The 25129-nt window shown below is 49.9% G+C and overlaps 2 long non-coding RNA genes across 3 annotated transcripts in view; both read right to left on the minus strand.

Moving 5' to 3' along the window:
• The window catches only part of LOC147582205 (uncharacterized), a 161648-nt gene that overhangs the window by 7191 nt on the left and 129328 nt on the right, over positions 1–25129 (minus strand). The gene's annotated exons all lie outside the window — the stretch shown is intronic.
• On the minus strand, positions 2277–10782 carry LOC147582206 (uncharacterized). Its single transcript, XR_015248843.1, has 4 exons — positions 9376–10782; positions 3752–3819; positions 3321–3384; positions 2277–2521 (listed from the first exon to the last, which is right to left on the minus strand). It is a non-coding gene; the product is annotated as an uncharacterized LOC147582206 (long non-coding RNA).

Below are 25129 nucleotides of genomic sequence, written 5' to 3' on the forward strand. Positions count from 1 at the left end.
GCAGTCTGCCCTCCCCGGTGTGGACGGGCATCATCCAATCTCTTCAGGACCCGAGTGGAACAGGAAGGTGGGGGGAGGCAGAACTGGGCCTGACTGGCGGGCTAGGGCACTGATCTCTGCTTCTCAGGCTTTCAGATCTGAACTGGGATCTACACGTTCTTCTCCCCTGAAGGCTCAGCCTGAATTACACCGCGGGCTTCCCTGGGTCTCCCGCTTCCAGATGCCAGATCATGGGACTCCATAATTGTTGCCCGAACCGATCCCTTTTAGATCCATCATCTATCTATACATAGCCTGTTGGTTCTGTTTCTCTGGGAAACCCTGACAAATACACCCATCAAGGGACTCATGGTCCAGATGACCCCATGAGGTGGTTTCCACTGTCCTCGTGAGAATGAAGATAACTTCTTGCACACCAGTGTGGAGACACTTGAAGAACTCTGCCCTCCAGTGGGCCACGGCTGCCAAGAAGAGGCTTATAAAAACTAGCCCTTCCCTCTTCCCCCTTCCTTCATTATTTCCTTTGTGATTCCGGATTATAATCCTATAGCAGATTCTCCATGATATCCATCCAGAACGCTCAGTATTTGTAACATGATCAGGCTGAATCGACCCAGAAATGGAGCCATGAGCTACTAGCTCACACGCATACCTTGTGAAACAAAAGAACAGTCTTCTCTGACTCGTTTAGAGAAAAAGTAAGACAAAGTCTGTGATTCCTCTTCCAGGGGCTCAGGAGTCTCTTTTTGTGGGTGGCCCAAACTTGACAGTCTAGAGCTCCTGTTCCAGCATCATTGGCTTCTCCTGGAAAAACAATGCCACCCCATCCTGTTGAGAAGTCTGCCCTTTCTCACAGCATCCCATCGGAACTGATTAGCATGATTTTTGTACTAGTTCGTTTAGGGTAAAAAAAAGAATTATTCAACAAATGCTCCTGTAAAACTGCGCAGTATAGCAGGAAATTAAACTGCCCTTTGTTCTGGCACAGAGGAGGGCTGAGAGAAAGGAGCCCTGAATTCTAGAAACGCAGTCATCCCGGGCCGCCTCTGAGGCTGGTGTTAGTGCATTACTGCTCTGCAAAAGTATACAGTATATGAGCAAGCACAGGACTTTTATTGTCTGCCTCCCTAATCTGCCCTGCTATAACTCAAAAAAAAAAGAAGTTACAGCCTCTCTATAAAACTATTTGGTTTTAACTAGGCTGTTAAATTTGTTTGCTGAAGTCAGCTCTCAGGCATCAAGAATTTCAATAGCACAGGGTGTCGAAGATAAATACTGCCATCAGTGTGTGGTAACCCCACAAGGGAGATTATACGCTTTGGGAGACAGGGTACCATCCTGCTAGCAATGTTCATTTAGATTTTTTTTTTTTACACCAAAAGGCATTAGGTCTCTTCATAAATATTAACAGAAGTTTGTCGTGAAGCATAAGCCCCAAAGTGTTGGGGGGGGGGGGCAGCTGGCAGATTTTTGCTCCCCAGGTGTGGATCGTGTCTTTCTTGTTACTCCTGGGGAGGGAGGATATACTGGTGTCTCGTGGGTGGAGGCCAGGGATGCTTCTAGACATCCTATGGTGTACAGGACAGCCCCCACGACCGGGAATCCTCCTGCCCCGAGTGTCCACAGTGCCGAGGGTGAAAACCTTGGATGTACCAATTATAAACCGTCCTTCTTGTAGAAAATAAGAGAAATCGTCCTCTGTACTTGAGTGCCTTGAGTGTACCAGTGCTTGGCTGAGATTACCTCCTTTAATTCTGCCTCTGTAAGAAAGAGTCTTTTCTGATAGGACCTGGAAGGCTTGTTCTGCAAAATCCTAGCATGATCAAAAATTGCCAACCGCTTCAGCCAAAAATGCTCCTCCCTCATCTAATTTAACCCCACAGCAGTCTTCAGCACCACCCACTGTATTCTGACCCCGGAAGCCCTGTCTTATTCTGTCCAACTGCTGCCTCTCTGGTCTCACCGTCTCTGTCTCCTTCGCTGAATTTCCCCAAGCCATTTGCTGCTAGAGCTCCTGAAGCCTCAAGTCCAGATGCCCCTCCTCTCCTGCTGGACCCTTTGTCTGGGAAAGCTCAGTCGCACTCAGATCCAGCCACCTCCCAGCACGGACCCCGCAGAACGCATGACTCAGCCCGAAGCTTTCTGCATTCCACATCCACCTCAGTGCCTGGCTGTCCTCTCCTTAGGACACCTCAAAGACAACTCAAACAGACACCTGAAACGTGATCTGAATCCATGACCCCCCTCCTGATCCTCGTCCCCTTTGAGCACCCTTTGGCCAGCTCAGGGAATGGCCACCATTTACCTGGCTGTGGGGGCAGAGTCCACAGGTAGTTCTTTACCCTTTGCTCTTCCCAATGGCTGGTAAGCAAACCATCGCCAAACCCTACAGTTGACACGCAGATCCATCTACTTCTTTCCAATCTCCATACCATACTCTTGCCCAAATTCCTTCCATGTCCAACCTGGACAGCTGCAGTGGATGTCCACTAGCCTTCCTCCATCCACTCAGCTCTCGGACCTACAGCGGAAGGGATCCAGCCAAGTACACATCAAGTCGTGATAACCATCCCCACTCCAACCTGCCCACATACTCACGCACATGCACCTGCACAAACACACTCCACTGGAAGACCTTCACTGGCTTTTTAGCACTCTTAAGGTAAAACACAACTTCTGAACTTGACGCGTAAGACCCTATAGCTTCTGGTTCCTAGGATTCACTCTAAGACCTCCAAACACACTGGCCTTGCAATTCCTCCCACTTGCCTTACTTACTCCCTCTGACCACAGGGTCTTTATCCACGCTGCTCACTCTGCTGAGAACACTCTTGCTCACCTTCTCCCGCATCAGCTCTCACCCCTCCTTCAGATCACTGCCCTGCACCTTTGCATGAATAGATGAATGACTTATGCTCTCCATTCGCCCTCTTCAGATATTTGATCCACTTTCGCAGTTTTCAAATTTAAGAACCGCCTCCCTAGGGAGAAACATACCCACTTTTACAATTTTCCTTCCAACAGAGCAGTGATTCACCACCTCTCAGCACTGCACCATTTAATGCGTTCTCTCCCCTCTCCAATCAGCAGTGAAAAGGGCCATCCTGAGCCCTGGCCCCTCTGCAGTCTCCAGCATTTGTCTGGAGGCGAGGAGGCCTCCAGCCTTCAGCCTTTGGCACAGGAACGCCTCTCCTTTGGGATTGGCATGACTCTCACGAAGCCCTTGTGTTGTGCCAGTTTTCGGAGGAGAAACGCTTTTAAAATAAGCCTTAGAGTATCCCTTATGGAAGAATAATTGGCAACCAGTAATTACGCCATACCTGGGGAACACCGAGAGAATCTCAGCGCAGCCAACTCGTTCCCATAAAGGAAAAGTAGAAGATCCTGGAAATACACATGTAGTAAAGAAATGGGATGAAAAGGCAGCATAGCTCTTAAAATAGAGCACTCAGGAAAGTTAATCAAAGACAAGATGCTCGAGAAAATGTAAATTTTATGGTTTTAGTGGGGAAGATAGTATGTGTCAGTTACCTGCCCGTAACAGGACAACAGTTCACTGCAAAGTGGTGCGTTAATAAATAGGTACTGTTGCTCTAATTTCCCGTCTAAATTTAGATTCATTGCAGCGCACAGCTCAATAGCTCGATGTGCGTGCCAGAGAGGCCTTATTAAATTCTAAGTCGACTTTATTCATTTGGTCCTGCGCTTCACCGTGTGAGCTGTTTCGCGCAGCCCACAATTTTACAGTTACCTGTTCGGTCAGGGATCAGTCTTAAATTATTTGTTCCTGGGAGCCCGACTGGATCGCGTTTAATTGCTCTGAAAAGAAGGCAGGAAGCAATGCTGAGCAGTGTCTGCCCCTGAGCGTTACCAGATGACTCCGTCTGGCGCGGGGCTGGCGGGTCTCAGCTAGAGGTAGAGTCCTCCCTTCACACGGAGGGGACCAGACCCAGGCCACAAGCTCACGTCTGCCCTCGGCAGCACAGCGACAGGCTTACCTCCGGAGCATTATTCCTTCATCAGCCAGATGGGATCAGTGCTCCCGCCCAAACACAGCATCTAACACAGCGCCTGTCACAGTCTACTGGCCGTGGCCTTGGGTCACTTCCCCAACTCTAAATGCACCTGGCGTCAGTCTGGATGACAGTTTGCTGAGCCTTCTCCTCTCTGGACCAGGCTGCCCTCTGGCCCCTCTCTCCTCACCTTCATTCCCCACCAGTCTCAAGCCTGTGGCTCCTCCTGCATTGTATCAACTTTGGGGTTTGATGTAGCCGGTGATACCACAGGACCAGAATCAGGCACCTCTACTCCCAGACTGTAAGAGGCAGGAGTTGTCAGAATCACCTTTGTTTCTCGGGGAATTCATTCTCCACCCGTGAGCCTCCCTCCCTCCCTACTCCAGCTGCAGACCTGGCAGACGGAGCTTGAGGAGGGCGAGGGGCTGCTCTCCTGGGGCCCTGGCTGAAAGAGGGGGTGTCTTTAACCCACAGGGTGCAAAGCTGGAAGGCAGAGTGAAACCGGAAGTCCTAGGCACCAAAAAGCACATATTTAGGCCAGGAAAAAGTACACTGAAGCAAGAACACCCCGAGGGGCCTGGTACAGACTTGGGTTGAAGGGAACCAATCAGAGATGGGGGGGGGGCTGCCTGGGAACAAGGGGAGGGAGCTGGTAAATGACAGGCACTCTGGACCCTCCTGAAAGTGAGGCGCCTTTACTGCCCTTCTAGCAAAGTCCCCAACATGTGCACCTGCACATTTGGGCCCCGAGGATCCCGGAGCATCTGCGCCTTGTCTCTGGGCCCCCACCCTCCCCCCACCGCAGTGGGGACAGGACCCGTTCCCAACCTGGGGCTCCAGACGCAGTGGCCAGTGGCTGCCCACAGGCAAGGATACGGGACCACCCTATAACAGGGCTCCCCTGTGAACCCACTCACAGAGCGCCACCATTCCCGTGGAACAGAATGCGCCAGCCAAGTGCACTCAGAGGAAGGAGGGTGTTGTCTTTCACATCTACAGTCATCTCCGCTTCCAGCGCCAGGGCTCCTGCAGCGGGCTGTCTGTTACTCCAGGGGGCTGGGACAGCATCCCTGAAGCTGGAGTGCTCTGTGACCTCTGCGACAGAGGTGACCTCAGTCCCCACCGGGGTGCTGGAGCAGTCCCTGTAACGACTGCAGACGCATCCTGCCCACGGCTTCTGTTTTCATTCATGACTCTCACCAGCTCATTTCAGTAAGTTTTCAGGCACCATTTGGAGAGAGCGTAACTCAGTAGAACAAATCTCTTCCCTCCTGCCCCTTCCATCCAGATTCCTGGTCGTGGGCCAACTGGCAACTGTAAATCAGAGATTCGCCCAGTGCCCCTTATCCTGACAGACTGTGTCCCTTCCATCACCTGTCCTGGGGGTACGTGGCCCTGTTGTCCACAGATCCCTTGGTTATCAGCATTTCCTGACACAGACAGGCTCTCTTTTGGAGTCGGCTGATAAATCTTGGACATCCGCGGAAGACAGACAGACATCCAGGGTCTCTGCTCCAAATCCACTGGTTGGAAACTTGATGTTAGCCTCCTTTTCTAACAGAAACTCTGCTCTGCCCTTTGGCTTAGGTACCATCTACTTGGCATAAATGGAGGGAAATCAATGAACTCTTGACATTTGGGCATCTGGTGCGAAACAGGGTGCCCTTCCCCAAGACCAACCCTGGCTTGGTCACTTTGGAAACAAACCCAGTTATTCCCCTTACCCCCAGTCCCCAGTGATGGAAAAGATCTGAGTGGGAGGAGTACTCAAGAGGGAAAATGATCATCTCCCCAATGGCTCAAAAAGAAATGGTCCAGACATTTAAGAATCTTATCAACGAAGCAACACCGAAGCGTAAGGGTGTCCACTGGAGAGCCACTTCGCGGTGTGCCTGGGCTCCCCTTAAATTACGACCACAGTTTGACCAATGACATCTGAAACCAAGCCTAAGAGAGGCGGTAGCAGGAGATCCTGTCTCGAAGCAAGTTCCTACAATAGAAACCCACCAGCATTCATTCCAGGCATTGTCCCACCCACATCTATTCTCGCGTCTGATTGTGTGTGTTCGCTCCTTTCCTCTTAACTTCCCCCACTTCCTTGTCCTTTCTGAGCATTCCCGGCTTTCACTTTCAATCCTAACCCTCCTCTCTTCTCGGTGACGAGTGGCACCGTCGTGCCAGGCAGCAAACACAGGTGAGTTGCCTTTTCCTCTTGGGGAATCCCAAAAACGGTGTCTTTGAGCAGACTTTTTGAACCTGTGTCTGAGCCAAAATCTTCACTAGGAATGGCCTCAGTATCTGAAGCTGTCCTGTGAGGCTGGTGGCCTGCCATCCTTTCGGGCTGTGAGCCGCGGCCCGCCATGACAAGAGGGGCTCTGGACGGTCCCAAGCTTGCAGTTCCCTTGCAGCTCACTCCCCTCGCACAGCCCTGACACACCAGTCAGCCCCCTCCCTGTCCCCGGCCCGAGCTCATGTCCTTTCGGGCTGGAGGCTCCAAGCTGCCCATCTGGCCACACTCCGGGGCATCCTACGGCCAGCTTCGCGCTTCCACTCGTCACCGCTGTGCGACTCACGTGTCCTCGTGCTCCCAGCTCCTCCTGACGTCACGATCTCTCCCACGGCAGCCGGCAGCTTGTTCCCACGAAGTGACCTCTCCCGTCCTCGCTTTCCGGGATCCAGCGACGCACTGAAAGCACTTCGGGGGCCTCGAGATGCGAGCTTTTTCATGAGCTCCACTTCTTCCAGCTCCCAGCATAAGCAGAGTGACCTTCCCAACCCCTGCTTGAACCATCCAAAGGAAGTCCGATCTGATTTACCTGGTTATGTTAAATACAGATCCCAGCGACGGTACCAATTCAGGCGACTGGAAAAGGTAACATCGAGTCAAAGTTCAACAGGTGTCACCCTAAAAATCAAGAAGGACTTAAGGAGAGGTCACTCTCCCTCTCCACACCTACCACCCACATGCGTGGGACAGCAAAGCCAATGAGGGCCTCTTGTTCCGTCCTCACAGTGAGGTTATCTTCACTCAGGCCGCATCTATCAGTTAATGTGAATATTTGAGAAGGTTTTATTGCGTGTGAACTCAATTGCCCATTAATCCTAGGACGGGCTCTAAGAGGTCAGCATGATCCCTCCCTGCAAGATGGCACCATTAAAGAGAGCCACCTAAAACAAATCTGCGGCATATAAATTAATTTAAAATTGAGCAGGGTAGTTTTACATTCGGAAGATAATAAGGTTAACTAGAAGGAACTGAGAGAGAAAACCAATGTGAAGCCCGAGTGAAAAAAGCTTTAAAAAAAACATACAACCGTGAGAGAGCTGAGTCATCTCTGAGACAATCTCAAGGCCCCAGGGAAAGTTCCAGCACGATTGTAAGAGGGAGGTCATACAATTCTCTTCTATGAGCCAATCAATTGCATCGAGCCCGGTGGCGATGGTCACCACTGGGCTGGTTCAAAACACCGACACGTGGAATAAAGGCCCTGTCTTTCTTTGATTCTGACCCTGTGTTTTCGCACCGATGTATTAAGCCGACCAGAAATCCCAGCAGAGAGAGGAGACGTGCTGGGTGGCTTTTGACTTGGATTGTGGCGGTGACGCTTCACTACGTGTAGTACAAAGGCACAGGAGTTTCACATTCAGATCGTCTTTCTGTTCTGAACACCCAAACATCAGTGTCTTTGGCCCCGAGAGTAAAATCTACGGTGAAGACGATGGGAAAGTAGCCAAACAGACTATTTCGCCACGATGCCCCGTGAAAGGCAGAAAGCCCACCGGCTCACCGAATGCTGAAGGTTCCTCTCACCCGAGATCTCCCAGATCTCTCCAATGATCGTCCTCAAGTGTTGGGAACAACGACAGAAAGCACAATTTAAATACGTGACTTAGTGATTTTTTTTTTTTTAAATGCATCTGAGGTTCTTTTTGAGGGTTCTGAAATTTCCAAAGCAGCTGCACTCCTCGGTCCTGCTGGCATCGGGGGAAACATTGTCAAATCCGTATATGGAGCTAAAAATGCCTGTGTGAAAACATCTTTTTTCCTATTGTTGAGTGAAAATTCCATGAGCAAAAAATTCTTGCACTGTGTCCAGTAGAAATATGTATTTTCACTGAAAACATTACCCCAATGAGCTTGCTTTGAGATGTTTACGTTGGAAATAAGTAACCGAAACACACGCCTGCTCTCTCCTTGCCTGTCACCCCTCCGTCTTATCCTTCACTCTTTATTAAGAGACGGGGAGTAACCTGGCAGAAAATCAGCAGTGACAAATGCATCTGCTCTCTTCTCGGTCACAGAGAGCCTCGTCGATGTTATCCTACATCTGCAACACAGCCGTCTTCTCCCCCACGGTGCCTCTCTCTTTAAGGAACAGCTTAGAAGGTTCTGACTTGTAACTGTGGCAAAGGCTCTTGGCACCCGCTGTTTGCAGACGCTGGCCCAACTGGCTGAAGTGAGTCTTTGCTCATTTACCAGCCAGTTCGGGCCTCAGCTGCAGTTTTCAGCTTTGATCAGAGCTGAAGCCCATATCACTGTAGCATCATGTGTGAGCCTGGGCCTGGGAAGACCCAGAAAAGCACAGGCGGGGCATGGAGCAAGGCTGGGCCACCTGCTCCCCCATTAGGATGGGAGGAAAGGGTACAGCTGACTGCCCCGGGGAGAACCGGGTGTGTGTGTTGGGGGGGGGGGGGCGGGGGGATGAACCAGGGATGACTGGAGAGGGGCTTCGAGGGGGACTAGCATCCCACCCCACGTTGCTGCCACTTACGTGCCTGCACGAGTTACAGGTACCGGGCTTGGCAGTTAGAGAAGAGGAAGAACCCAGCCGTCCAGGATGTGGAGTTTGGGGAGGACCCAGGCACACAGAACAGCTAATCCGAACATGTCAGGCTGATGGAGTCAATTCTAACATGTCAGGCTGACGCGGAAGCAATAGAAAACCCAGGGAACATGCAGGGAAGGAACAGAGAAGCAACAGGATAGCCCGCAAGGATAGCTCAGTTGCAAAATCACCTATAAAGGGGAAAGGTGGGGGAAAGAAGCTTCCAGGACCTTTTCTCCCTTCATTCAAATCCAATCACTGAGCACCTAATGATACTAATATTACATGCCTGCTACAGGCAGGGCACACAAATAAATAAGGAAGAGTTTCTGCCCTCCCCACCCCCTCACCCTCCGCCCAGGACATCAAGACCGAAACACGAGTGGAAAGAAGTTGTGAGTTATTTGATTGTGCAAAGCAACAGGGGACTGTAGAGACGAGAGGGACCCCGTGTGACCGGAAGAGTCTATAGAGCTTCCCAGAGAGGTCGCCATTTATCATGAGCCTCCAGGATGAGTAGGATTTCAACCTACCAAGATGGGAGGTTGGTTTGGGCTTGAAGAAAGCCAGGCACAGAGCTCTCTTCCCTTCCTGGAGGTTTGAAGCAGGAGGTCTCACAGGCTGTGGGCCGTGCACCTTGCGTTCACATCCTGTGCCCTCTTAAGACAGGGTGATCTTGAGACATGGTCTCCCTGCCCTGAAAGGAGGACAGGGCATCAACATTCAGCAGTTATGGGTCAGCGGTCAGACCGGGAACCTGGGGGCGGGCGTTCCCAGGTGAAAGAGAGCTAGACTGCCCCCTGACTTGTACCTGTTCCTCCCTGCCCCGGCCCTCATCAGGGTACTGCCCTGCCCTCTTCGTGCCCCAAGCTCCACCCGGCCCCAACTCCCCCTCCATGTTGTGCAGCCTTGGGCAGGCTACCTAACTGCTCTCTGCCTCCAAGGGCCCCTCTGTAAACTGGGGACGACTGACAGCAGTCTCTCATAGGGTCCTACTGAGGCTGAAAGGGTGTAGTGCTTCGTGGGGCACTTAGCACACACGTAGTCACTGTTCACAGACGCAGTCACTGTGGGTTGCTGCGCCCCTCCCGAGTGATCTCATCCGCACCACGATTTCCTCATCGTTTGCAGGCTGAGAGCCCCCAGCCGGTTCCCAAAGTGCTGGCGCTCTCCAGGCCACCAGCCGGCCAACCCACGAGTCTGGGGCACATCGCCCTCACTCCTGCAATGCCGGCCGCTACCCCGGACTCGTCAGACCCGCTGAAAACAGAACTCAGTATCTTCGCCAACCTTTCCTCTTTTGCCCCTGATCTGGGTAATGACCTCACCATCTGGCAATTACCCCAAAGAGAACTCAGATGCTCCTCCGAGACTTGCCCTTCATCGTCCAGCCAGTGAATAGACTGGATTTACTCAAAACCTAAACTCCTTTCCACCCCCACTGCCACTGGCTTATCATTTCTCCTCTGTCCATCCCCTCTGCCTTCAGGCTGCGTCACCCCCAGCACGTCTCCCACCCCACAGTCAACACACATGTCAAATCATGTCATCTCGTGGTTAAGGCCTCCCACGCTTCTCCACGGCTCTCGGGATAATGCCTATACTCCTGCCAGTGCACAAGGCTCTTCATCGTCTCATCTGCCTGTCTGGCCCCGTCTTCATAATGGCCAGCTTCACATGTAGCACCGAGCAGGCTCTCAGTAAATAACTGTGGAATAGGGGTGCCTGGGTGGCTCAGTCGGTTAAGCGTCCGACTTTGGCTCGGGTCATGATCTCATGGTGCATGAGTTCGAGCCCCATGTCGTCGGGCTCTGTGCTGACATCTCTGAGCCTGGAGCCTGCTTGGGATCCTGTGTCTCCCTCTGTCTCTGCCCCTCCCCTGCTTGTGCTGTCTCTCTCTCTCTCTCTCTCTCTCTCTCAAAAATAAATAAACATAAAAAAAAATTTTAAATAACTGTGGAATGAATGGAACAATGAATGAATGAATGAATGAACGAACGAATGAATGAACGAATTTTCCACAGGCTCCATAAGAACCTTTCCTCTGGCCCTTCTGAACTCTTTCCAGTTCTCTAGACACATCATTCCAGAAGACAGGCCTTTTGCTTGCCTTCATAAATTGTCCAGCTGGCTCCCTGCTTAATTGTCCGCTTCCAGGCCCTCCTCAGGCCAAGATGGGTGCCCCTCTGGGCCTTCATAATACCCCAGGTCTGTCTCCCCTTGCAGGGACTATTCCCCAAGAGCGGTTCATTGCTGGTTATCCTACTAATCTCAGAGTCCAGAATCAGTCACAATTATCTAGAAGTCTCTGGAATAATGCCTAGGCACCGCCTGGTCTGAAGTAGGCATTCCATTAATGATTTATGAACCCAAAAATGAATGGATCAAATGCCAATTGTATAGTATAAACAATAGCAGCGAAGGGAGAAATCAATGTGGCATCTTTTTTTTGGTTTGTTTTTCCTTTTGGCTTTATTTCTGTGGGACCCTCCGTGCCACATTCTGTCCCACAAGAATAGAATGGACCATGGTTTCCCTCCATTTTCTGCCAGACCTACTTCCTGCTGCTACATTGACAGACTCTTGGAAGACCTACCTTTCCCTCAAATTTCTCATGCTGATTAAGAACTATAATTGCCACAGTTTAGCGCAGAGAAAGCCAACCAACATTCACTAGTGGACTTCAGACGCTGACAGTTGAAATGGCCAGGAAAAGTTCATCAAGCGTGGGGTAATAAAAAGCACAGGGGAAAATCGAGACAGAACGACTCCCTCGGGCATTGCAAGAGCAGGCCTTTGTGAGGAAACATTCCTCAAGGATCTGGGGAAATTACATTATAAAATGCAACAGACAGCCAGACAGAAAAACAAGCTCCATTATAATATCACGGGGACACAGACATTTCTCCTGGCTGCAAACGCACCCCAGAGCCTCTAGTCAGGCAGGCTGCCCAGATGCACCCCGATGCCCAGGCGTTTCCCACCACCCCCCATTAAGCTCTAAAGATCATTTTTATTCTTGCTGCCTCGACTTCGGAGGGCGTGAGGAATCAGGCAAGTACACTTCTCTATTCTCAGTCTGCAACTGAAAACTGGTCAAGAAACACCAGGCACATTTTGACGCTTCGGGTTTTTTTAAGGAGCCAGGGGTCAAACAATTTGGTCACTATACTACGAATGACTTGGAAATAAACAGGATTGTTTTCCCACACAAGGTCAGCTGTAAAGATGCAACTTTTAAAATGCAAATAGCGGGGCGCCTGGGTGGCTCAGTTGGTTAAGCTTCCGACTTCGGCTAAGGTCTTGATCTCACAGTTCGTGGGTTCGAGGCCCACGTCGGGCTCTGTGCTGACAGCTCAGAGCCTGGTGCCTGCTTCATATTCTGTGTCTCCCTCTCTCTCTGCCCCTCCCCCGCTCACACTCTGTCTCTTTCTCCCTCTCGCAAAAATAAATAAACATTAAACGAAAATGCAAAGTAAATGCAATATGCAAATACAAGGAAAGACTGTTCCAAAAACTCTGTGCTCTGAGCAGATTGCTCGCATAACATAGTGTCCAAAGGAGGCCATTTTGGGGAGCAAACAGAGAAATTATTACTAATTTCACCTGGCCATCTGGGTCTTAACCAGTACTGGCCAGGCGAACGAGTAAGCACGGTTACCACTCTGAGCGGTGTGCCCTGTGAATTATATCCTTGGTGAAGAGGACGAAGTGTACCAAGGTTATAAAGGCCAAAACCGACTTTCTTTTTAAAGACGCTCTCCCCAGACTTGGTGCTTTGCCTGTTTTCCCCGACGCCGTTTCGACCTAAACTGCATGGGCATTTCTTATCAGCAAAAGCAGGCAATAAAATCCGGGCAGGACTGGAGGAGAAATGGGCCAGTGCTCTTGTGAAATCCTTTCAACACACCAGCATGCCTCTACAAACGAGAAGACATTTAGCAAGAGGTGTGCAAGCGAGTTAGAGATGGAACCAGATGATTCAAAGGTAGGCGACCGTCATCTGGCAGGCATCCGCGTGTCTCCCCTTGAAAAATAAGCCCATAAAAGTGAGGCTTTGCCTCACGTGTCTAAGTGTCTCTGCATGGCAAAAATAATTTGTATTCGAATCAGGTGATGTTGAAAAAGAGGTGAGAAACGGATACAGAACATGTGGCAGCTTCAAAGCTTCCCTCAGAACCTCAGAGCTGGCCGATCCCCCGGCGCCGCTCTTGTCTGCTACATCAAGGACAAGTAGTTTGAGATGGGCTTTCTTCAAGCCCAGCCTCTCCACCAAAAAAGAAGGCACCCTAAAAAGTCTGAAGTCAGGGACACCATGATTTTAAAAACCCACAAAATCAACAGGGCTATCTTCAACAGCTTCTTCTCGAATTTTTACTCCTGGATCTCTCAACAAAAAAAGAAGAAAGGAGGGGAGACCAGGGGGCTCATCGGTTAAGCGTCCAACTTCAGCTCAGGTCACGATTTCATGGTTCGTGGGTTCGAGTGCTGTATCAGACCCTCTGCTGTTCTCTCTCTCCCTCTCTCTCTCTCTCTTTCTCTCTCTCTGCCCCTCTCCCGCTCGCACATTCTCTCTCCCTCTCAAAAATAAATAAACATTTTAAAAAAAAGAACATGAAAAAAAAAAAATACACCTGAGTCCCCTAGACCCATGGTCAAATGCAAACCAAAAGGAGGGAAGCGCTTCCCAGCACCTCACACCTCCACCTTGGTGTGGTCACCTCTTGATGACGCTCCTGGTGTCGGAGTATCATGTGGGTTAATGAGGAGCGCCTCGTCAAGAGGTACACGGTAGAGGAAGAGGAAGCGTTTCTCTCCCCAGCGGCACGGCCATGGCCAAGCTGTAAGCCCACACGCCCACTTTAAGGCAGCCTGCGTAGTGCACGCGGAATGCTCTGGGCTCCGGGCTCTCCCTCTGGGCTCAGCAGATCTACTGACCTTGAGACAAGGCTAGCATTCCAGGACTCTTCGGATGGAGACAACGTGCAAAAAGCAGGCAGCTGGGAGAGCGGTCACTGCGGAAGCACACCTATTGTTAATACACCTGTTCTGTGTGGTCAATGTGATGGAACTAGAACTTCCCTGAATTCTGTTTTCTGTGGGCTGTCCCCCCAAAATCCATTCATCCTCCAAAACATGGCCTCCACCTCTTCCCCTTCCCCAAGCATGTTTCACACGTTGGCAAAGCAAAACCTATTAATGTGAAGTAAAGTAAAATTTCACTAACTCAGAACCCACTGGATTGAAATCATTGGTACTAGGGCAGAAGCCTAACTTTGCACACCTACCGTGTGTCCCTTCACACCGCAATTTAAATTTATAAACAGTATGGTGGGGGCGGGGGGGAGTCAAACACATCAGAGAATCCATTGTTTCCACACATCGGAGGCACTCACTCGCAAATAACTGTCACAGGAAGTAAGTCACTGTTAAATATTTAGTATCGTAGCTCCCTAAAGACTCTTAAAGGGCAACATTTCTATCTTTCTTGTATTGCTGTAACTCGTTCCAACAGCCTAAAACTCCAGTTGATCCCTGAATTATCACAAATGAGTGCCACCCCATTCAGTCTGAAATGAAAAGGGTCTTATGGTTCAAGAACTGGATTTTGCAGTGTTAAGTAGTCATCTCCAGGAAGGTGGTGGTGTGGATGGAGCCACTTTTTATTTCTGAAAATGAAGATCCACACATTTGTGGTTTCTCAGCTACTGAGCGCTTTCTTTGTGTCCAATGCCCTGCTCTGTGTCCTGCAGGAGCCACACAGATGTAACTGGGGAAGAAAGAAACTTATGAAAATAATCCGATCCCAAATTCTATGCTACTGAGTCCACACAAACTAGAAAATCTCAGAAAGGCAAGAGACTCAGTAGACTACTCCCCTGAGTCAGGAGGCTGCTTCAAACCCCCAAGACACTGCACAATCAGGGAGGCCTCACTTACACCTCCCTTTACTGTCTTCCTGAGCCTTCTGCAACATGCAACTTAAAGTCACCTCCATAGGGTCCCCTTTGGGGTCCTGGCCCTCTTGCTCCAATTATAGCATCAGCCTTCCTGCCACGGGCCTGCACACTGGACATGCTTCTGCTGGTCAGGCCTCACAACCCTGTGTGTCTGGCTACCCTCTCCACAACTAGCCGTGGACCAAGCCTGTGCCTCTGGGAGTTCTCAGCATCTTGCCCTGAAACAGGCACAAATCAAATAGTGCTCAATAGTGCTTCCTTAAATGGATGGATGGATGGATGGATGGATGGATGGATGGTAGATGGTTGGATGGACGGATGGATGGATGGATGGATGGATGGATGGATGGATAGGTGGATAGATGGATGGATAGGTGGATGGATGAATAGGTGGATGGTTGGATGGATGGATGGATGGATGGACGGATGGATGGATGGATGGATGGTGGATGGACGGATGAGTGAATGCACTGTTTCCCTGTGTTCTACCTTTTTGTGGAATCTTTCTGGCTTTCAGAAATTAAGTGGCCAATCAGGGTTGCCACACTTTTACCCCACAGCCTCCCTGCATCAGAGTTTTGTAGCTCTGTGGGACGTAAACATCATTTTTAAATGTCAGCTTTACCAGATGGTTGCAAAAGTGTGCTCACTCCCCGGAGTGGAAGGGCCCCCACATGAGTGGACAAGCAGGCCTCTGCTTTCTGTGACCCACATCTGCAATGTCTCGGTGGTCTTTACATCGTGTGGGACTGTGCCCTGCAGCCCACTGGCCTCTTCCAATGGCCACCTCATCTTCAAGCATCTGGGATCACCACCATGGCAACAATATTTCTTACTTGATATTCCTGTTCACAGCAATAGTTTATCTTCTGGAAAGAGGAAATCCAATATTGTCAATAACTCCAGCAGCAGAACAGAGTACTGATGTTCTCAAGGTGGGCTTATGTCAAGACCCTCTAAAATATGGCATGAATTACTCAGCCCATGAATGCAAACAATGCGTGACTACATAAGGAAAGGATTTCTAACAGCCTTTCTTCCATATATATTTTAGTGTTTTCACTTATCTGAACCAAGCAGTCAGCTGGACTTAATATCTCTCTGACTTTAGTTTTTCTGTTATCCTCCCTGATACATCTGTTGCCAACAAACCTGTATCCCAGCTCCAAAATCTTATTTTAATTGAAAACTAATCAGTCCTTAACCTCTCGTAACTTCATGTGGTTGATCCATTTGTTTCCAAAGTTTGAACCACTCCTTAACCTTAACCAGGTTCTAACTTTCGGTGTCAGAGTAAACTTGATTTTGACTTGTGCTTCAATTTAAGAAAAAAAAAGTCTTCTAAAACCACTCACTCCACCAACACATGGCGATGCTTAACAACTGGCCTGGGAAATTCAGAGTCCCCTGTGTGCCGCCACCAAGGAGACATGATTGCCTGCGCCCTCCCCTCTCCCACACTTCCCTTTGGCCCTGTGCAGGCAAGACACCCCAAAGTCAGCCTCTCGCCCCCAGAAGGACAGAGACTCCAACAGCACCCAACTTCCATGATCCCTGCCACCCCTTCAACACCCCTTCTCCTCTGTCAGTTGGGTCGATCACATCCTAGGCTGACTATGGATGAGCAAGCTGAAATCAGAATCTCAAACAACACGGGGCCAATATGGCCCATGGGAAAAGCGTCCCAGTCATCAAATCCAGCTTTGAACTCTGCCTTTCCTGCTTACCAGCTGTGTACGCCTTGACGAGTGACGTCACTATTGTGTGCCTGAGTGAAAAAGGGCACCAGTAATAACATCTACTCCCCAGGAAGGCTGCGGAGAGTCATTGTGATGATATAAGTAAGGCATCAGAGGCTGGCATACAATAAACGCTCAATACACGGGCACTTCATCTACCTGCCTGCCTACCTGTCTCCAAACATCCATATCTATCTAGATCTTTCTCCTTGTAATGGAGTTTCGGCACTTTGGGAGCAGATACCATTCCCAATTCACCCTTTGACCCATCGGAGAGGGTAGCTGCTAAGCATTAATCGATTTAACATTGTTAAATTCACCCTTGAACTCAACTTTCTGCCCTTTTAAAACGATTTTAATTACTAGAAGACATCGCTAAACAAATATAGGGGCTTCTCCTTTCTCTTTGCATACTTGACTTGCAGGGAGTTTTTAAACCTCTGTAAACCTCTGTATGTAATCTTACTTGTTGTGAGGACATTTGTAACCCAGAGTAGCATCAGGCCTGGGGACTAGCCCAGCAGAGAGCTGCCACAAAATACCGGTACTATCCTATGCACGGATGCAGTCAGTCCCCAATCGTGCATGCATGCACACACACACATACACGCACACACACACACTGGGGCAGGGCAGCCAAAGTGAACTACCGAACCATAATTGATGCACATCTTATTTTTGTGAATGCTTCACGCACTATCACCCATGGACTCCACTGTACCTGGGAAGGCCAATGACCTATTTATTTGAGCAAGCGTTAGGAGGCAGAGGGTTGTTATTTATATGTTTCAGGTAAAAAAAAAAAAAAAAAAAATAGAATTTCTCCTAAAACACAGAGGCAGCTGAAGTCAAAGTAAACTTCTTGGTTTGAAACAGCTAGGTAATTGTTTGAAGCATGGACTTTACACCGTATATGAAAGATACACGACAAAGGAATCTTAGCATTGGAGGCATTTTCAGCAAAATGCCTTTGTGTTGACTATATGCATGTGCCACAAAACGTGTGGGTGGCAAAAATAAGCCCCAGTCTCATCAGAGGAGGGCCGCCACAGAACAAGGACACTGAAGTGATATTTTGGCATTCAATGATGGCGTCGGGCACACTGGTACTGTCATGGAAGCTTGTACAGTGGGCCATGGGGCAGGGAACGGTCCATATGAGTTTGCAAAGAACTCTACAAATGGGGTCCATTTAGAAAAATAGATCAAGTGAAAATTCAAGGCTCACTCAAAATCACACTTGGACTGTGCCTACGTGTTCCCGACCAAAACCATTCATGAGAAACCCTGAGAAAATGTGCTCCAGTCATCCTGCCTCTGATGTTATTGTTGTTGGTTAGGGGTAGCAGACCCAGAGGCAAATGTCTGGCCCAGAAGTGACATGTCTTGTCTCTCACCAGTTTGTCCCCAAAGGACTGAATCTACAGGGGGGGAGAGAGATTCCCGCAGCAGATTTCCCAAAGCAGAGGCCAGCACCCCCAGTACCACCAGCAAAGGAATACGAGCTTCTTCTCTCTTAGACCACAGTGCTCTGTCTCATTTCTCTCCACCAACATGTTTCCATTTGATCAGCAAACACTCCAGTGTGGCCGCTGTGTTCAAACATCAGGCTGGAAACAGCAGAGCGAAAAGACCCCACCCTCAATGACTGCAATCACTTGAGTCTTGATGTTGAGCTTAAGTAACAAATTACTCAAAGGCAAGCAAACTACAGGAACAAAGATGAAACTGGAAAATCCAAACTGAGCTCTTCCTGTTCTGCTCCTTCTCCTAGACCAGAAACGTTTCTCTTTGGAGCTCTCTGCAGGTCTGGGCATGGTGGTTCTTTGTGCCTGAGCCACAGGTGTTACTGCCTCTGCTCAGAAAGTACCTCCTTCCCCATCGCTCAGCCCCAGACCTCCCTTCAACAAGCCAGAGAGTGCAGCCAGGTCAACGTCGAGGGCCTTCTGCTACTCCAAGCTCCACTGGAGCCCATGACTGAGCCCCATGACCTCTGGTGGGAATCCCTCCCCACGCTTGTTTTATGGCGTCATGCTTCAAGCGTCCTCACCCACCTCTTCCAACCAAGTCACCTCCTGTTAGCTGCCAGCTTCTCTCTCTGAGCCAATTGTCTTCTTCCCCATTATTGTTTTTCCTCCTGTCAATCAATTTAGGGCTTATTATAAAATTAGCATCCCCACAGTTGCCACAACCTACAGAAGACTGTTTTTGTCTAAAGCTTTTTAAAAAGCAGATTCATCAGGATCTATTCTAGATAAACATATGCCACCCTTACATATAATAAGAATTTTGGAAGAGGGTTATACATCTTACTGTCTGATAAAAAAAAAATGTCATGCTTCCACGACTCACCAATGCTCATCAGCCACCACCACCCCCCGCCCCCCGCCCAGTCCAACAAAGTCTATTCTGGTACCTGAGATTCTATTCACTCCTTTGGGTTAAAACTTGCAGAATCTTTGGAAAACTGAATTTACGTCATGTGTTCACCTGCTGTTGACATTAGTAATCAGCTCAGACGTCAACAGCTGGTGATAGGCAGGATCTAGCTGGAAGGAGGGACAAAGGAGGCCAGAGGGGCCCCGGGGCCAGGCAGGGCCATAGAGCCCAAGAGGGAGAGGGCACGCAATGAGCAACCCGAGGACCCCAACCTCGCTGTCCTTATCACACACTGCAGCCTAGCTGAAAAGCAGATAAAACATAACCTCGCTTACTCCAACATACTTGACGTATTTGGAATGTGTTGAAAATCACGTTTCATGACTTCTGATTCTGAAACACCCTTTCCCTCCAGTTTTACATAAGTACTTGTATGCCTTTTCATCAACCAACTTTAAATCGATAGGGGTAGGTTTTTAAGAATTTCTTAGAATAAGGCCATATTTTGGCATTTAACGATGGTGTTAAAAAGCCCCCCTGGTCCCTCTTCTCAGGTATTTACTTTGCAGGAAACATCTCTTCTCCCCGAGAGCTTCACCGTGCACTTCCAGAAGCAGGAGGCCCAGCTGGAGCCCAAGCAAAGGCTGACGTCTTGATTGACACGACTGGGCAGGTCTGGCTGAAAGGTGGGCTGGACCCTGAAGGGTTCTACCTGCCTCAGGAACAACAGGGCCTCCACGACGACTCATCTAAAGGTTGGAGAAGGCCAGGGACGCAGGCTTCATCACATGCAGGGATGACCATCCCAAGCACTGGAGTGGCCTTGCCTCATATTTACCCTCTGGGGGCTCTTAATCCACCCTGGATTACTGGAGACGCTGGTGCAATAGAAAGGAAGCCTTTTGGTTGAAAGTCACAGAAAACCTAACCACAGCATTGCTTAAACAAAGAAGGGACTTATTTTTCTGTCCAGTGGCGCCATTCTAAGACTTTAGTGGCTTCTCCCTTGTGGCCTTGGCTTGGCGAGAACTATAGGGGCGCCACCCACCACATCTGCTTTAGTTCCATCCGAAAGAAGAAAGAAGTCAACACCGTAGCACAAATTTTCAGGAACCCTAAGCAAACATGGCTTCCTTTTGTCCCTTGGGCCAGCCCTGTACCACGTGGTCACCCCTAACTAGAAGGGGCATTGGAAACGGAGGTTGGGACCACCAGCCAGCAGTATCTCCCTTAAGAGGAGTCCTGTCATACAGGATTAGGCTTTGGGATAGGCAGTAACACCCACACTCCCAACCCAAGAAAGCAGCTTCCTCCTACATCTGCAAAGAACACAGAGTGCTTTGGACACGCCGAGGACCGCCTCACATGGTGACGGCACCACCCGTACTGGTGTGCCCCTCTCCACCACAGCAGTGGAGGGCTCTGTGGCACACACAGGTGTTTCCAGGGGCGCCTGAGCAGAAACGAAGGACAAAGGGAGGTGCCACAGGGAGAAGAGAAGGGACTGGCATGCGTCTGTGCAGAGCCCCAGTTCTTCCAGAAATTACTGAAGGCTTTGCCTGCACTAAAGGTCCTGCCACACCATAGACCACACTGAAATACCTGGGCTTTGGGGAAACACGGTGACATTCAGTGACTGGGATCTACTCATCATGCGATAGAATAAATGAAAGAGACCGCATGACCCTTTACTGGGGCACCGAACTGAGAATTCATTTGTGAACACAGGTCCTCCTTCCAGATGAAGAGGGAAACTAGGAATCAGCCACGTCTATCACGTGCCCAATTTTTGCTCGGATTGTTTTTTGGTTTGTTTGTTTTAAATGTTTATTTATTTATTTTGAGAGAGAATGAGCAGGGGAGGGGCAGAAAGAGAGAGGGAGGGACAGAATCCCAAGCAGGCTTCGTGCTGTCAGCGCAGAGGTCGACATGGGGCTTGAACTCATGAAGCTGTGAGATCACGATCTGAGATCAAATCAAGAGTCGGACGCTTAACCGACTGAGCCACCCAGGCGCCTCTGCTTGGCTCGTTTTATTTAATCCTTATAACAACTCTATAAATAGGCACCTTTTTCATTTACTGATAAGAAAACGGAGGTTCAATGATCTTAAGCAACTAATCTAATCTGACTCAGCTAAAAAGTGGAAGAGCCTAATTAAAACCTACTCTCTGCATCCAAAGTCCACCTTCAACACTGCACATGTTCAGATGACTCAATTTTATCTGAAGAATTATTTGTCTTACTTATAATATCCAATCTCTATCTAAGAAGATTTAGAATAGCTAGCTCTATTAAAACCCTGCCACCAGCTACCTAGCGGAGTGATCTCTCAACTTTAAAGATAACGAAGATGTTGGGATTTTCCCCAACTGTTTCAGAAGGTGGGGAGGCCAAGAAAGTCCCCGAATCCCCAAGCCCCTAGAGCAATACTCTGTCTAAACCGGGGCCACCACCCTTGCCACAAAATCAGTACAGTCGCTCATTCAAGTGCTCAGGGAAGGGCCAGGACGGGGCGTAGTAAGACATCATCTGAGGAGTCAAACGTCTCAGAAATCAAGACAAAATGATTTCCAATGTAATATTTTTAAAGGCAAAAATTGGGGCGCCTGGGTGGCGCAGTCGGTTAAGCGTCCGACTTCAGCCAGGTCACGATCTCGCGGTCCGGGAGTTCGAGCCCCGCGTCAGGCTCTGGGCTGATGGCTCAGAGCCTGGAGCCTGTTTCCGATTCTGTGTCTCCCTCTCTCTCTGCCCCTCCCCCGTTCATGCTCTCTCTCTGTCCCAAAAATAAATAAACGTTGAAAAAAAAAATTAAAAAAAAAAAAAAAGGCAAAAATTAATGCAAAGACTCCGTGATGTACAAAATCTCAAAAATGTGAAACAAAGACAGGTTGTGGTTTGTTTCATGGTCCTCCAGTTCCCAGCTGTAGGACCCCCTCCCAGTGGTGGTTCCTGTCCCCTCGGCCCGTGAGACCCGTCGGGACGGCTCCGCAAGGACTAACAGTGGGGTGCAAACACAGCAGGCAGTGTGGGCTTTCTATGTAGCCACGGTTTTTTTATCGCACGGCCTCTATCCACGTTGTCTCTATGGTTCTAATCCTGGAGGTCCTTTTGCCAAGTACCATGTGGGGCAGAGCCTTCCTTTTGCTTCCGGCCCCAGTTTGCCCCTCCCCCTCACTCAAACCGCTCATTTCGTCCACGAAGAAAGCAGAGAGGAGATGGGCAAAGCGGGGTCTTGGATGGCATTGGAGTCCCCAGCCCTGCAGGCTGGTCCCATCCAGGCAAATTCCACGTGCAGATTCTGTCAGATGTCCCTGCGTGTGGGAGAGACGGTAACTTTACAGTGACCCGAACAATGTTGGAACAGTCTCTTTCCCCCCAAAAGACACCCGGTGTGTAGAGGCGAGCAGACACAGAACATGTTATTCATTAACAGCGCACCACTAATTGCTTTGACAAGAACAGAAAGGCTAGAAGGTATTGCACTGGGTAACGGGCACTAGATTCATTTGCATTAAAAAGGTTGCAAGAGCAATTAACACCTCATTAATATGACATAAATGCTAATCTCTCCAGATCCCAAGTGACCCCCAAATTCTTGTCACCCAACCCAGAAAACACACTGCATGAATCCCCCAAAGGCAGGGAGCGGTGCACCGTGGAAGGGGACAGAGATCACGGGCACCGTGGACGCACTCAGTGTCTGCTCAGCCTGGACCAGAGGCCACTGTCGCAGAGGAGGGGCGGCCGGTGGGAATCGCACATGGCCCCCGGCGCTCCATGGGCAGGGGGCTCCCGGCCACCAATGTCAAGGTGGCAACATGCACACACGCACAGGGCGCCCCGAAGAGGGGTGGGTCTCTGAAGGAAGGGCTGCACCGCTCGCAGCGGAGGGGGGGGGGGGGAGGCAGGGAGTTCCTGGAGAGCAGCTAAGGTTTTCCACCACAAACAGCAGCTCGTAGTGATCAAAGCCATCGCCTTAAATAAGTGATTTATTTATACAAGCAAAAACAAACAAACAAACAAACAAACAAACAAACAAACAAAAAACCCTGGAGGGTTGTGCATAGTCAGAGATGTTACCGCACCACTTAGGAAGGAGAGATGCTCCAAGCTCCTGTATCTGGCAATCCCCCGGGGGCGCAATTAGGGTGTCTGCATCAAAGGACGGTGGCAGAGGAGTTCACATGGGAAATCACCTCCCACAATCCCTTTGCAACGACACTGCCAGGAAGAAAAATTCCTCAAGAGCACCTGACTGCCCTTTTATTCACTGCTAAGCCCTCGGGAGGAAGGAGACAAAGTGGGGAGGGATGTGGGGAGACCAGGGGTGGGGCACCTCCGGGGAGGCGGGGAGGAAGAATGTCCCACCGTTGTCCTCACCTCCACGTGCACCTCCAGGATGTGAGTAAACACACACAGGCTGGCACACGCGCACAGGCGCGCACCGCTTGTCCCTGTTCCAGCATCTTCCTGGGTCTCCCTCGGCACGTCAGTGTGGCAAAGTCGGCTGGAACTCAGCTGAGGGACACAAGGCCAAGTGTCCCTGTTCCCATGGTGGCCGTTCGCCAGCTCCACGGTCCCTCCATCATGCAGAAGAGAGACCCGCAAATCCAGCTGAGTTCCAAAGCTGCCCCGAGTGCCCGGTGTGAGCAGACCCTCCTTCAGGAGCTGTGGGGTGAAGAGGGGACTCCCACAAGTACCCGGGAGGATAGAACATCAAGCACGGAATGGATGAAGCACACGTGGCCATTCCCCGTCGGTGCCGTGATGGAAGAGAACTGGGTCGAGAGCTAAGAGGGCTTCGTGGAAGACGCCGCCTGGGAGATGGCCCCTGAAGGGTGAGAAAACTTCAACAGCCAGAAAGAGACAGAAGCATCCCAGATGATGGGAAGGGTGTCAGCAAAGGCGCAGCGCAAATGACTCAAGGTCGGTGGCCAGAAGCTAAGTCTGGGGCCACCGTTCTTCAACCCAAAATGGAGCAGTGTCGCGCAGCGAGCAAGGAGACAAAGAAGCTGGACATGTGACAGGAGAAAGGGCCCCGGACACGTGAGATATGGTCACTGGATGGGTGTTTATCAGACGCAGAGCCCAGCGTATATTCTCAATGGTCTATGCTTGTCCTTTGGAAAAGTTTTCATTGTGATCATCACCGTGAAAGAAGATGCTACTGTTTGCCTCTCTGTCACCTGGTGAGTTTCCTAATAACCAGGCACCTGTGTGCCTCTGTGCTTTGGTGGTGGTGGCAGTCCGCTGTGATGGATGCAGTCTCGCGAGAGAAGAAGAGACCCACCTGACGCACAGATAATGAAATGGAACAGAGAGAAAAGTCAGATGACTTCACAGGGCACTGTAGGAACGAAAGGTCACACAAGTTCAAACAGAGGATTCGGGTGGGAGAGCTGAGTCGCCCAGGGACAAGGCAGACAGCAAGGGCCACACGCTCGTCGGGGCCTGGCCTGGCCACCAGCGGCACAACCCATTATTGTCAGCAAAACGCCACCGCCGGAATTTAGACTTGAGTAGACTTCAGTTTGGTTAGCACCAAAGTAGAAAAATGTGTTTTGGAGAAGTGTAGGAGCTTACCAGCATCAAAAGTCAAGTCTTCGTTGTGCGTTTGTACAAACAGAACTTGTCTAAAACAACGCCAGGTGACTGAGATTTCTTGTCCTTTCAAAGGAGTCACTCTATGCCTCAAGTTTGAGAAGCCCCTGCAGACCATGAGCCTGTTGAGGGCAGGTACCAAGTCTTCCCCATCTTCGAACCTCTGTTTCCAACATGGCGCCTAGAAAGGCCCTGAGCCTGAGATCATTGATTAACACTACAGGACCAGACACTGCGACCTGGTCCTAACTATAAGAGCTAACGTTTATATAGTTCTTGTTATATGCCGGGCGCTCTTCTAAGCACTGAGTGATGGTAACCTTCATAGCCAATACTGCCCTCAGGACAGGCAAGAGAGAAGGAGAACCCCTGCTTAGGCGCCATGCTTACGGTCCAACATAGCATGACACAAAACAAATTTCATTCAATAAAGAACATGGGAGCACCTTGTCACTCATGATCTGGCATGCAACAATGACATAGCTTACCTGGAGTCTGCTGAATATGGACCCCCCCAAAATTTCCGTTTTAATCCCCAGATCCTATAAATAGTACCTTGTATAGGATTTTGCAGATGTGGTTAAGTTAAGGATCTTGAGATGGGGA

This window comes from Puma concolor, chromosome A3, assembly GCF_028749965.1.
Source record: "Puma concolor isolate L17-30 chromosome A3, mPumCon1.1.hap2, whole genome shotgun sequence".
Classification (NCBI taxonomy): domain Eukaryota; kingdom Metazoa; phylum Chordata; class Mammalia; order Carnivora; family Felidae; genus Puma; species Puma concolor.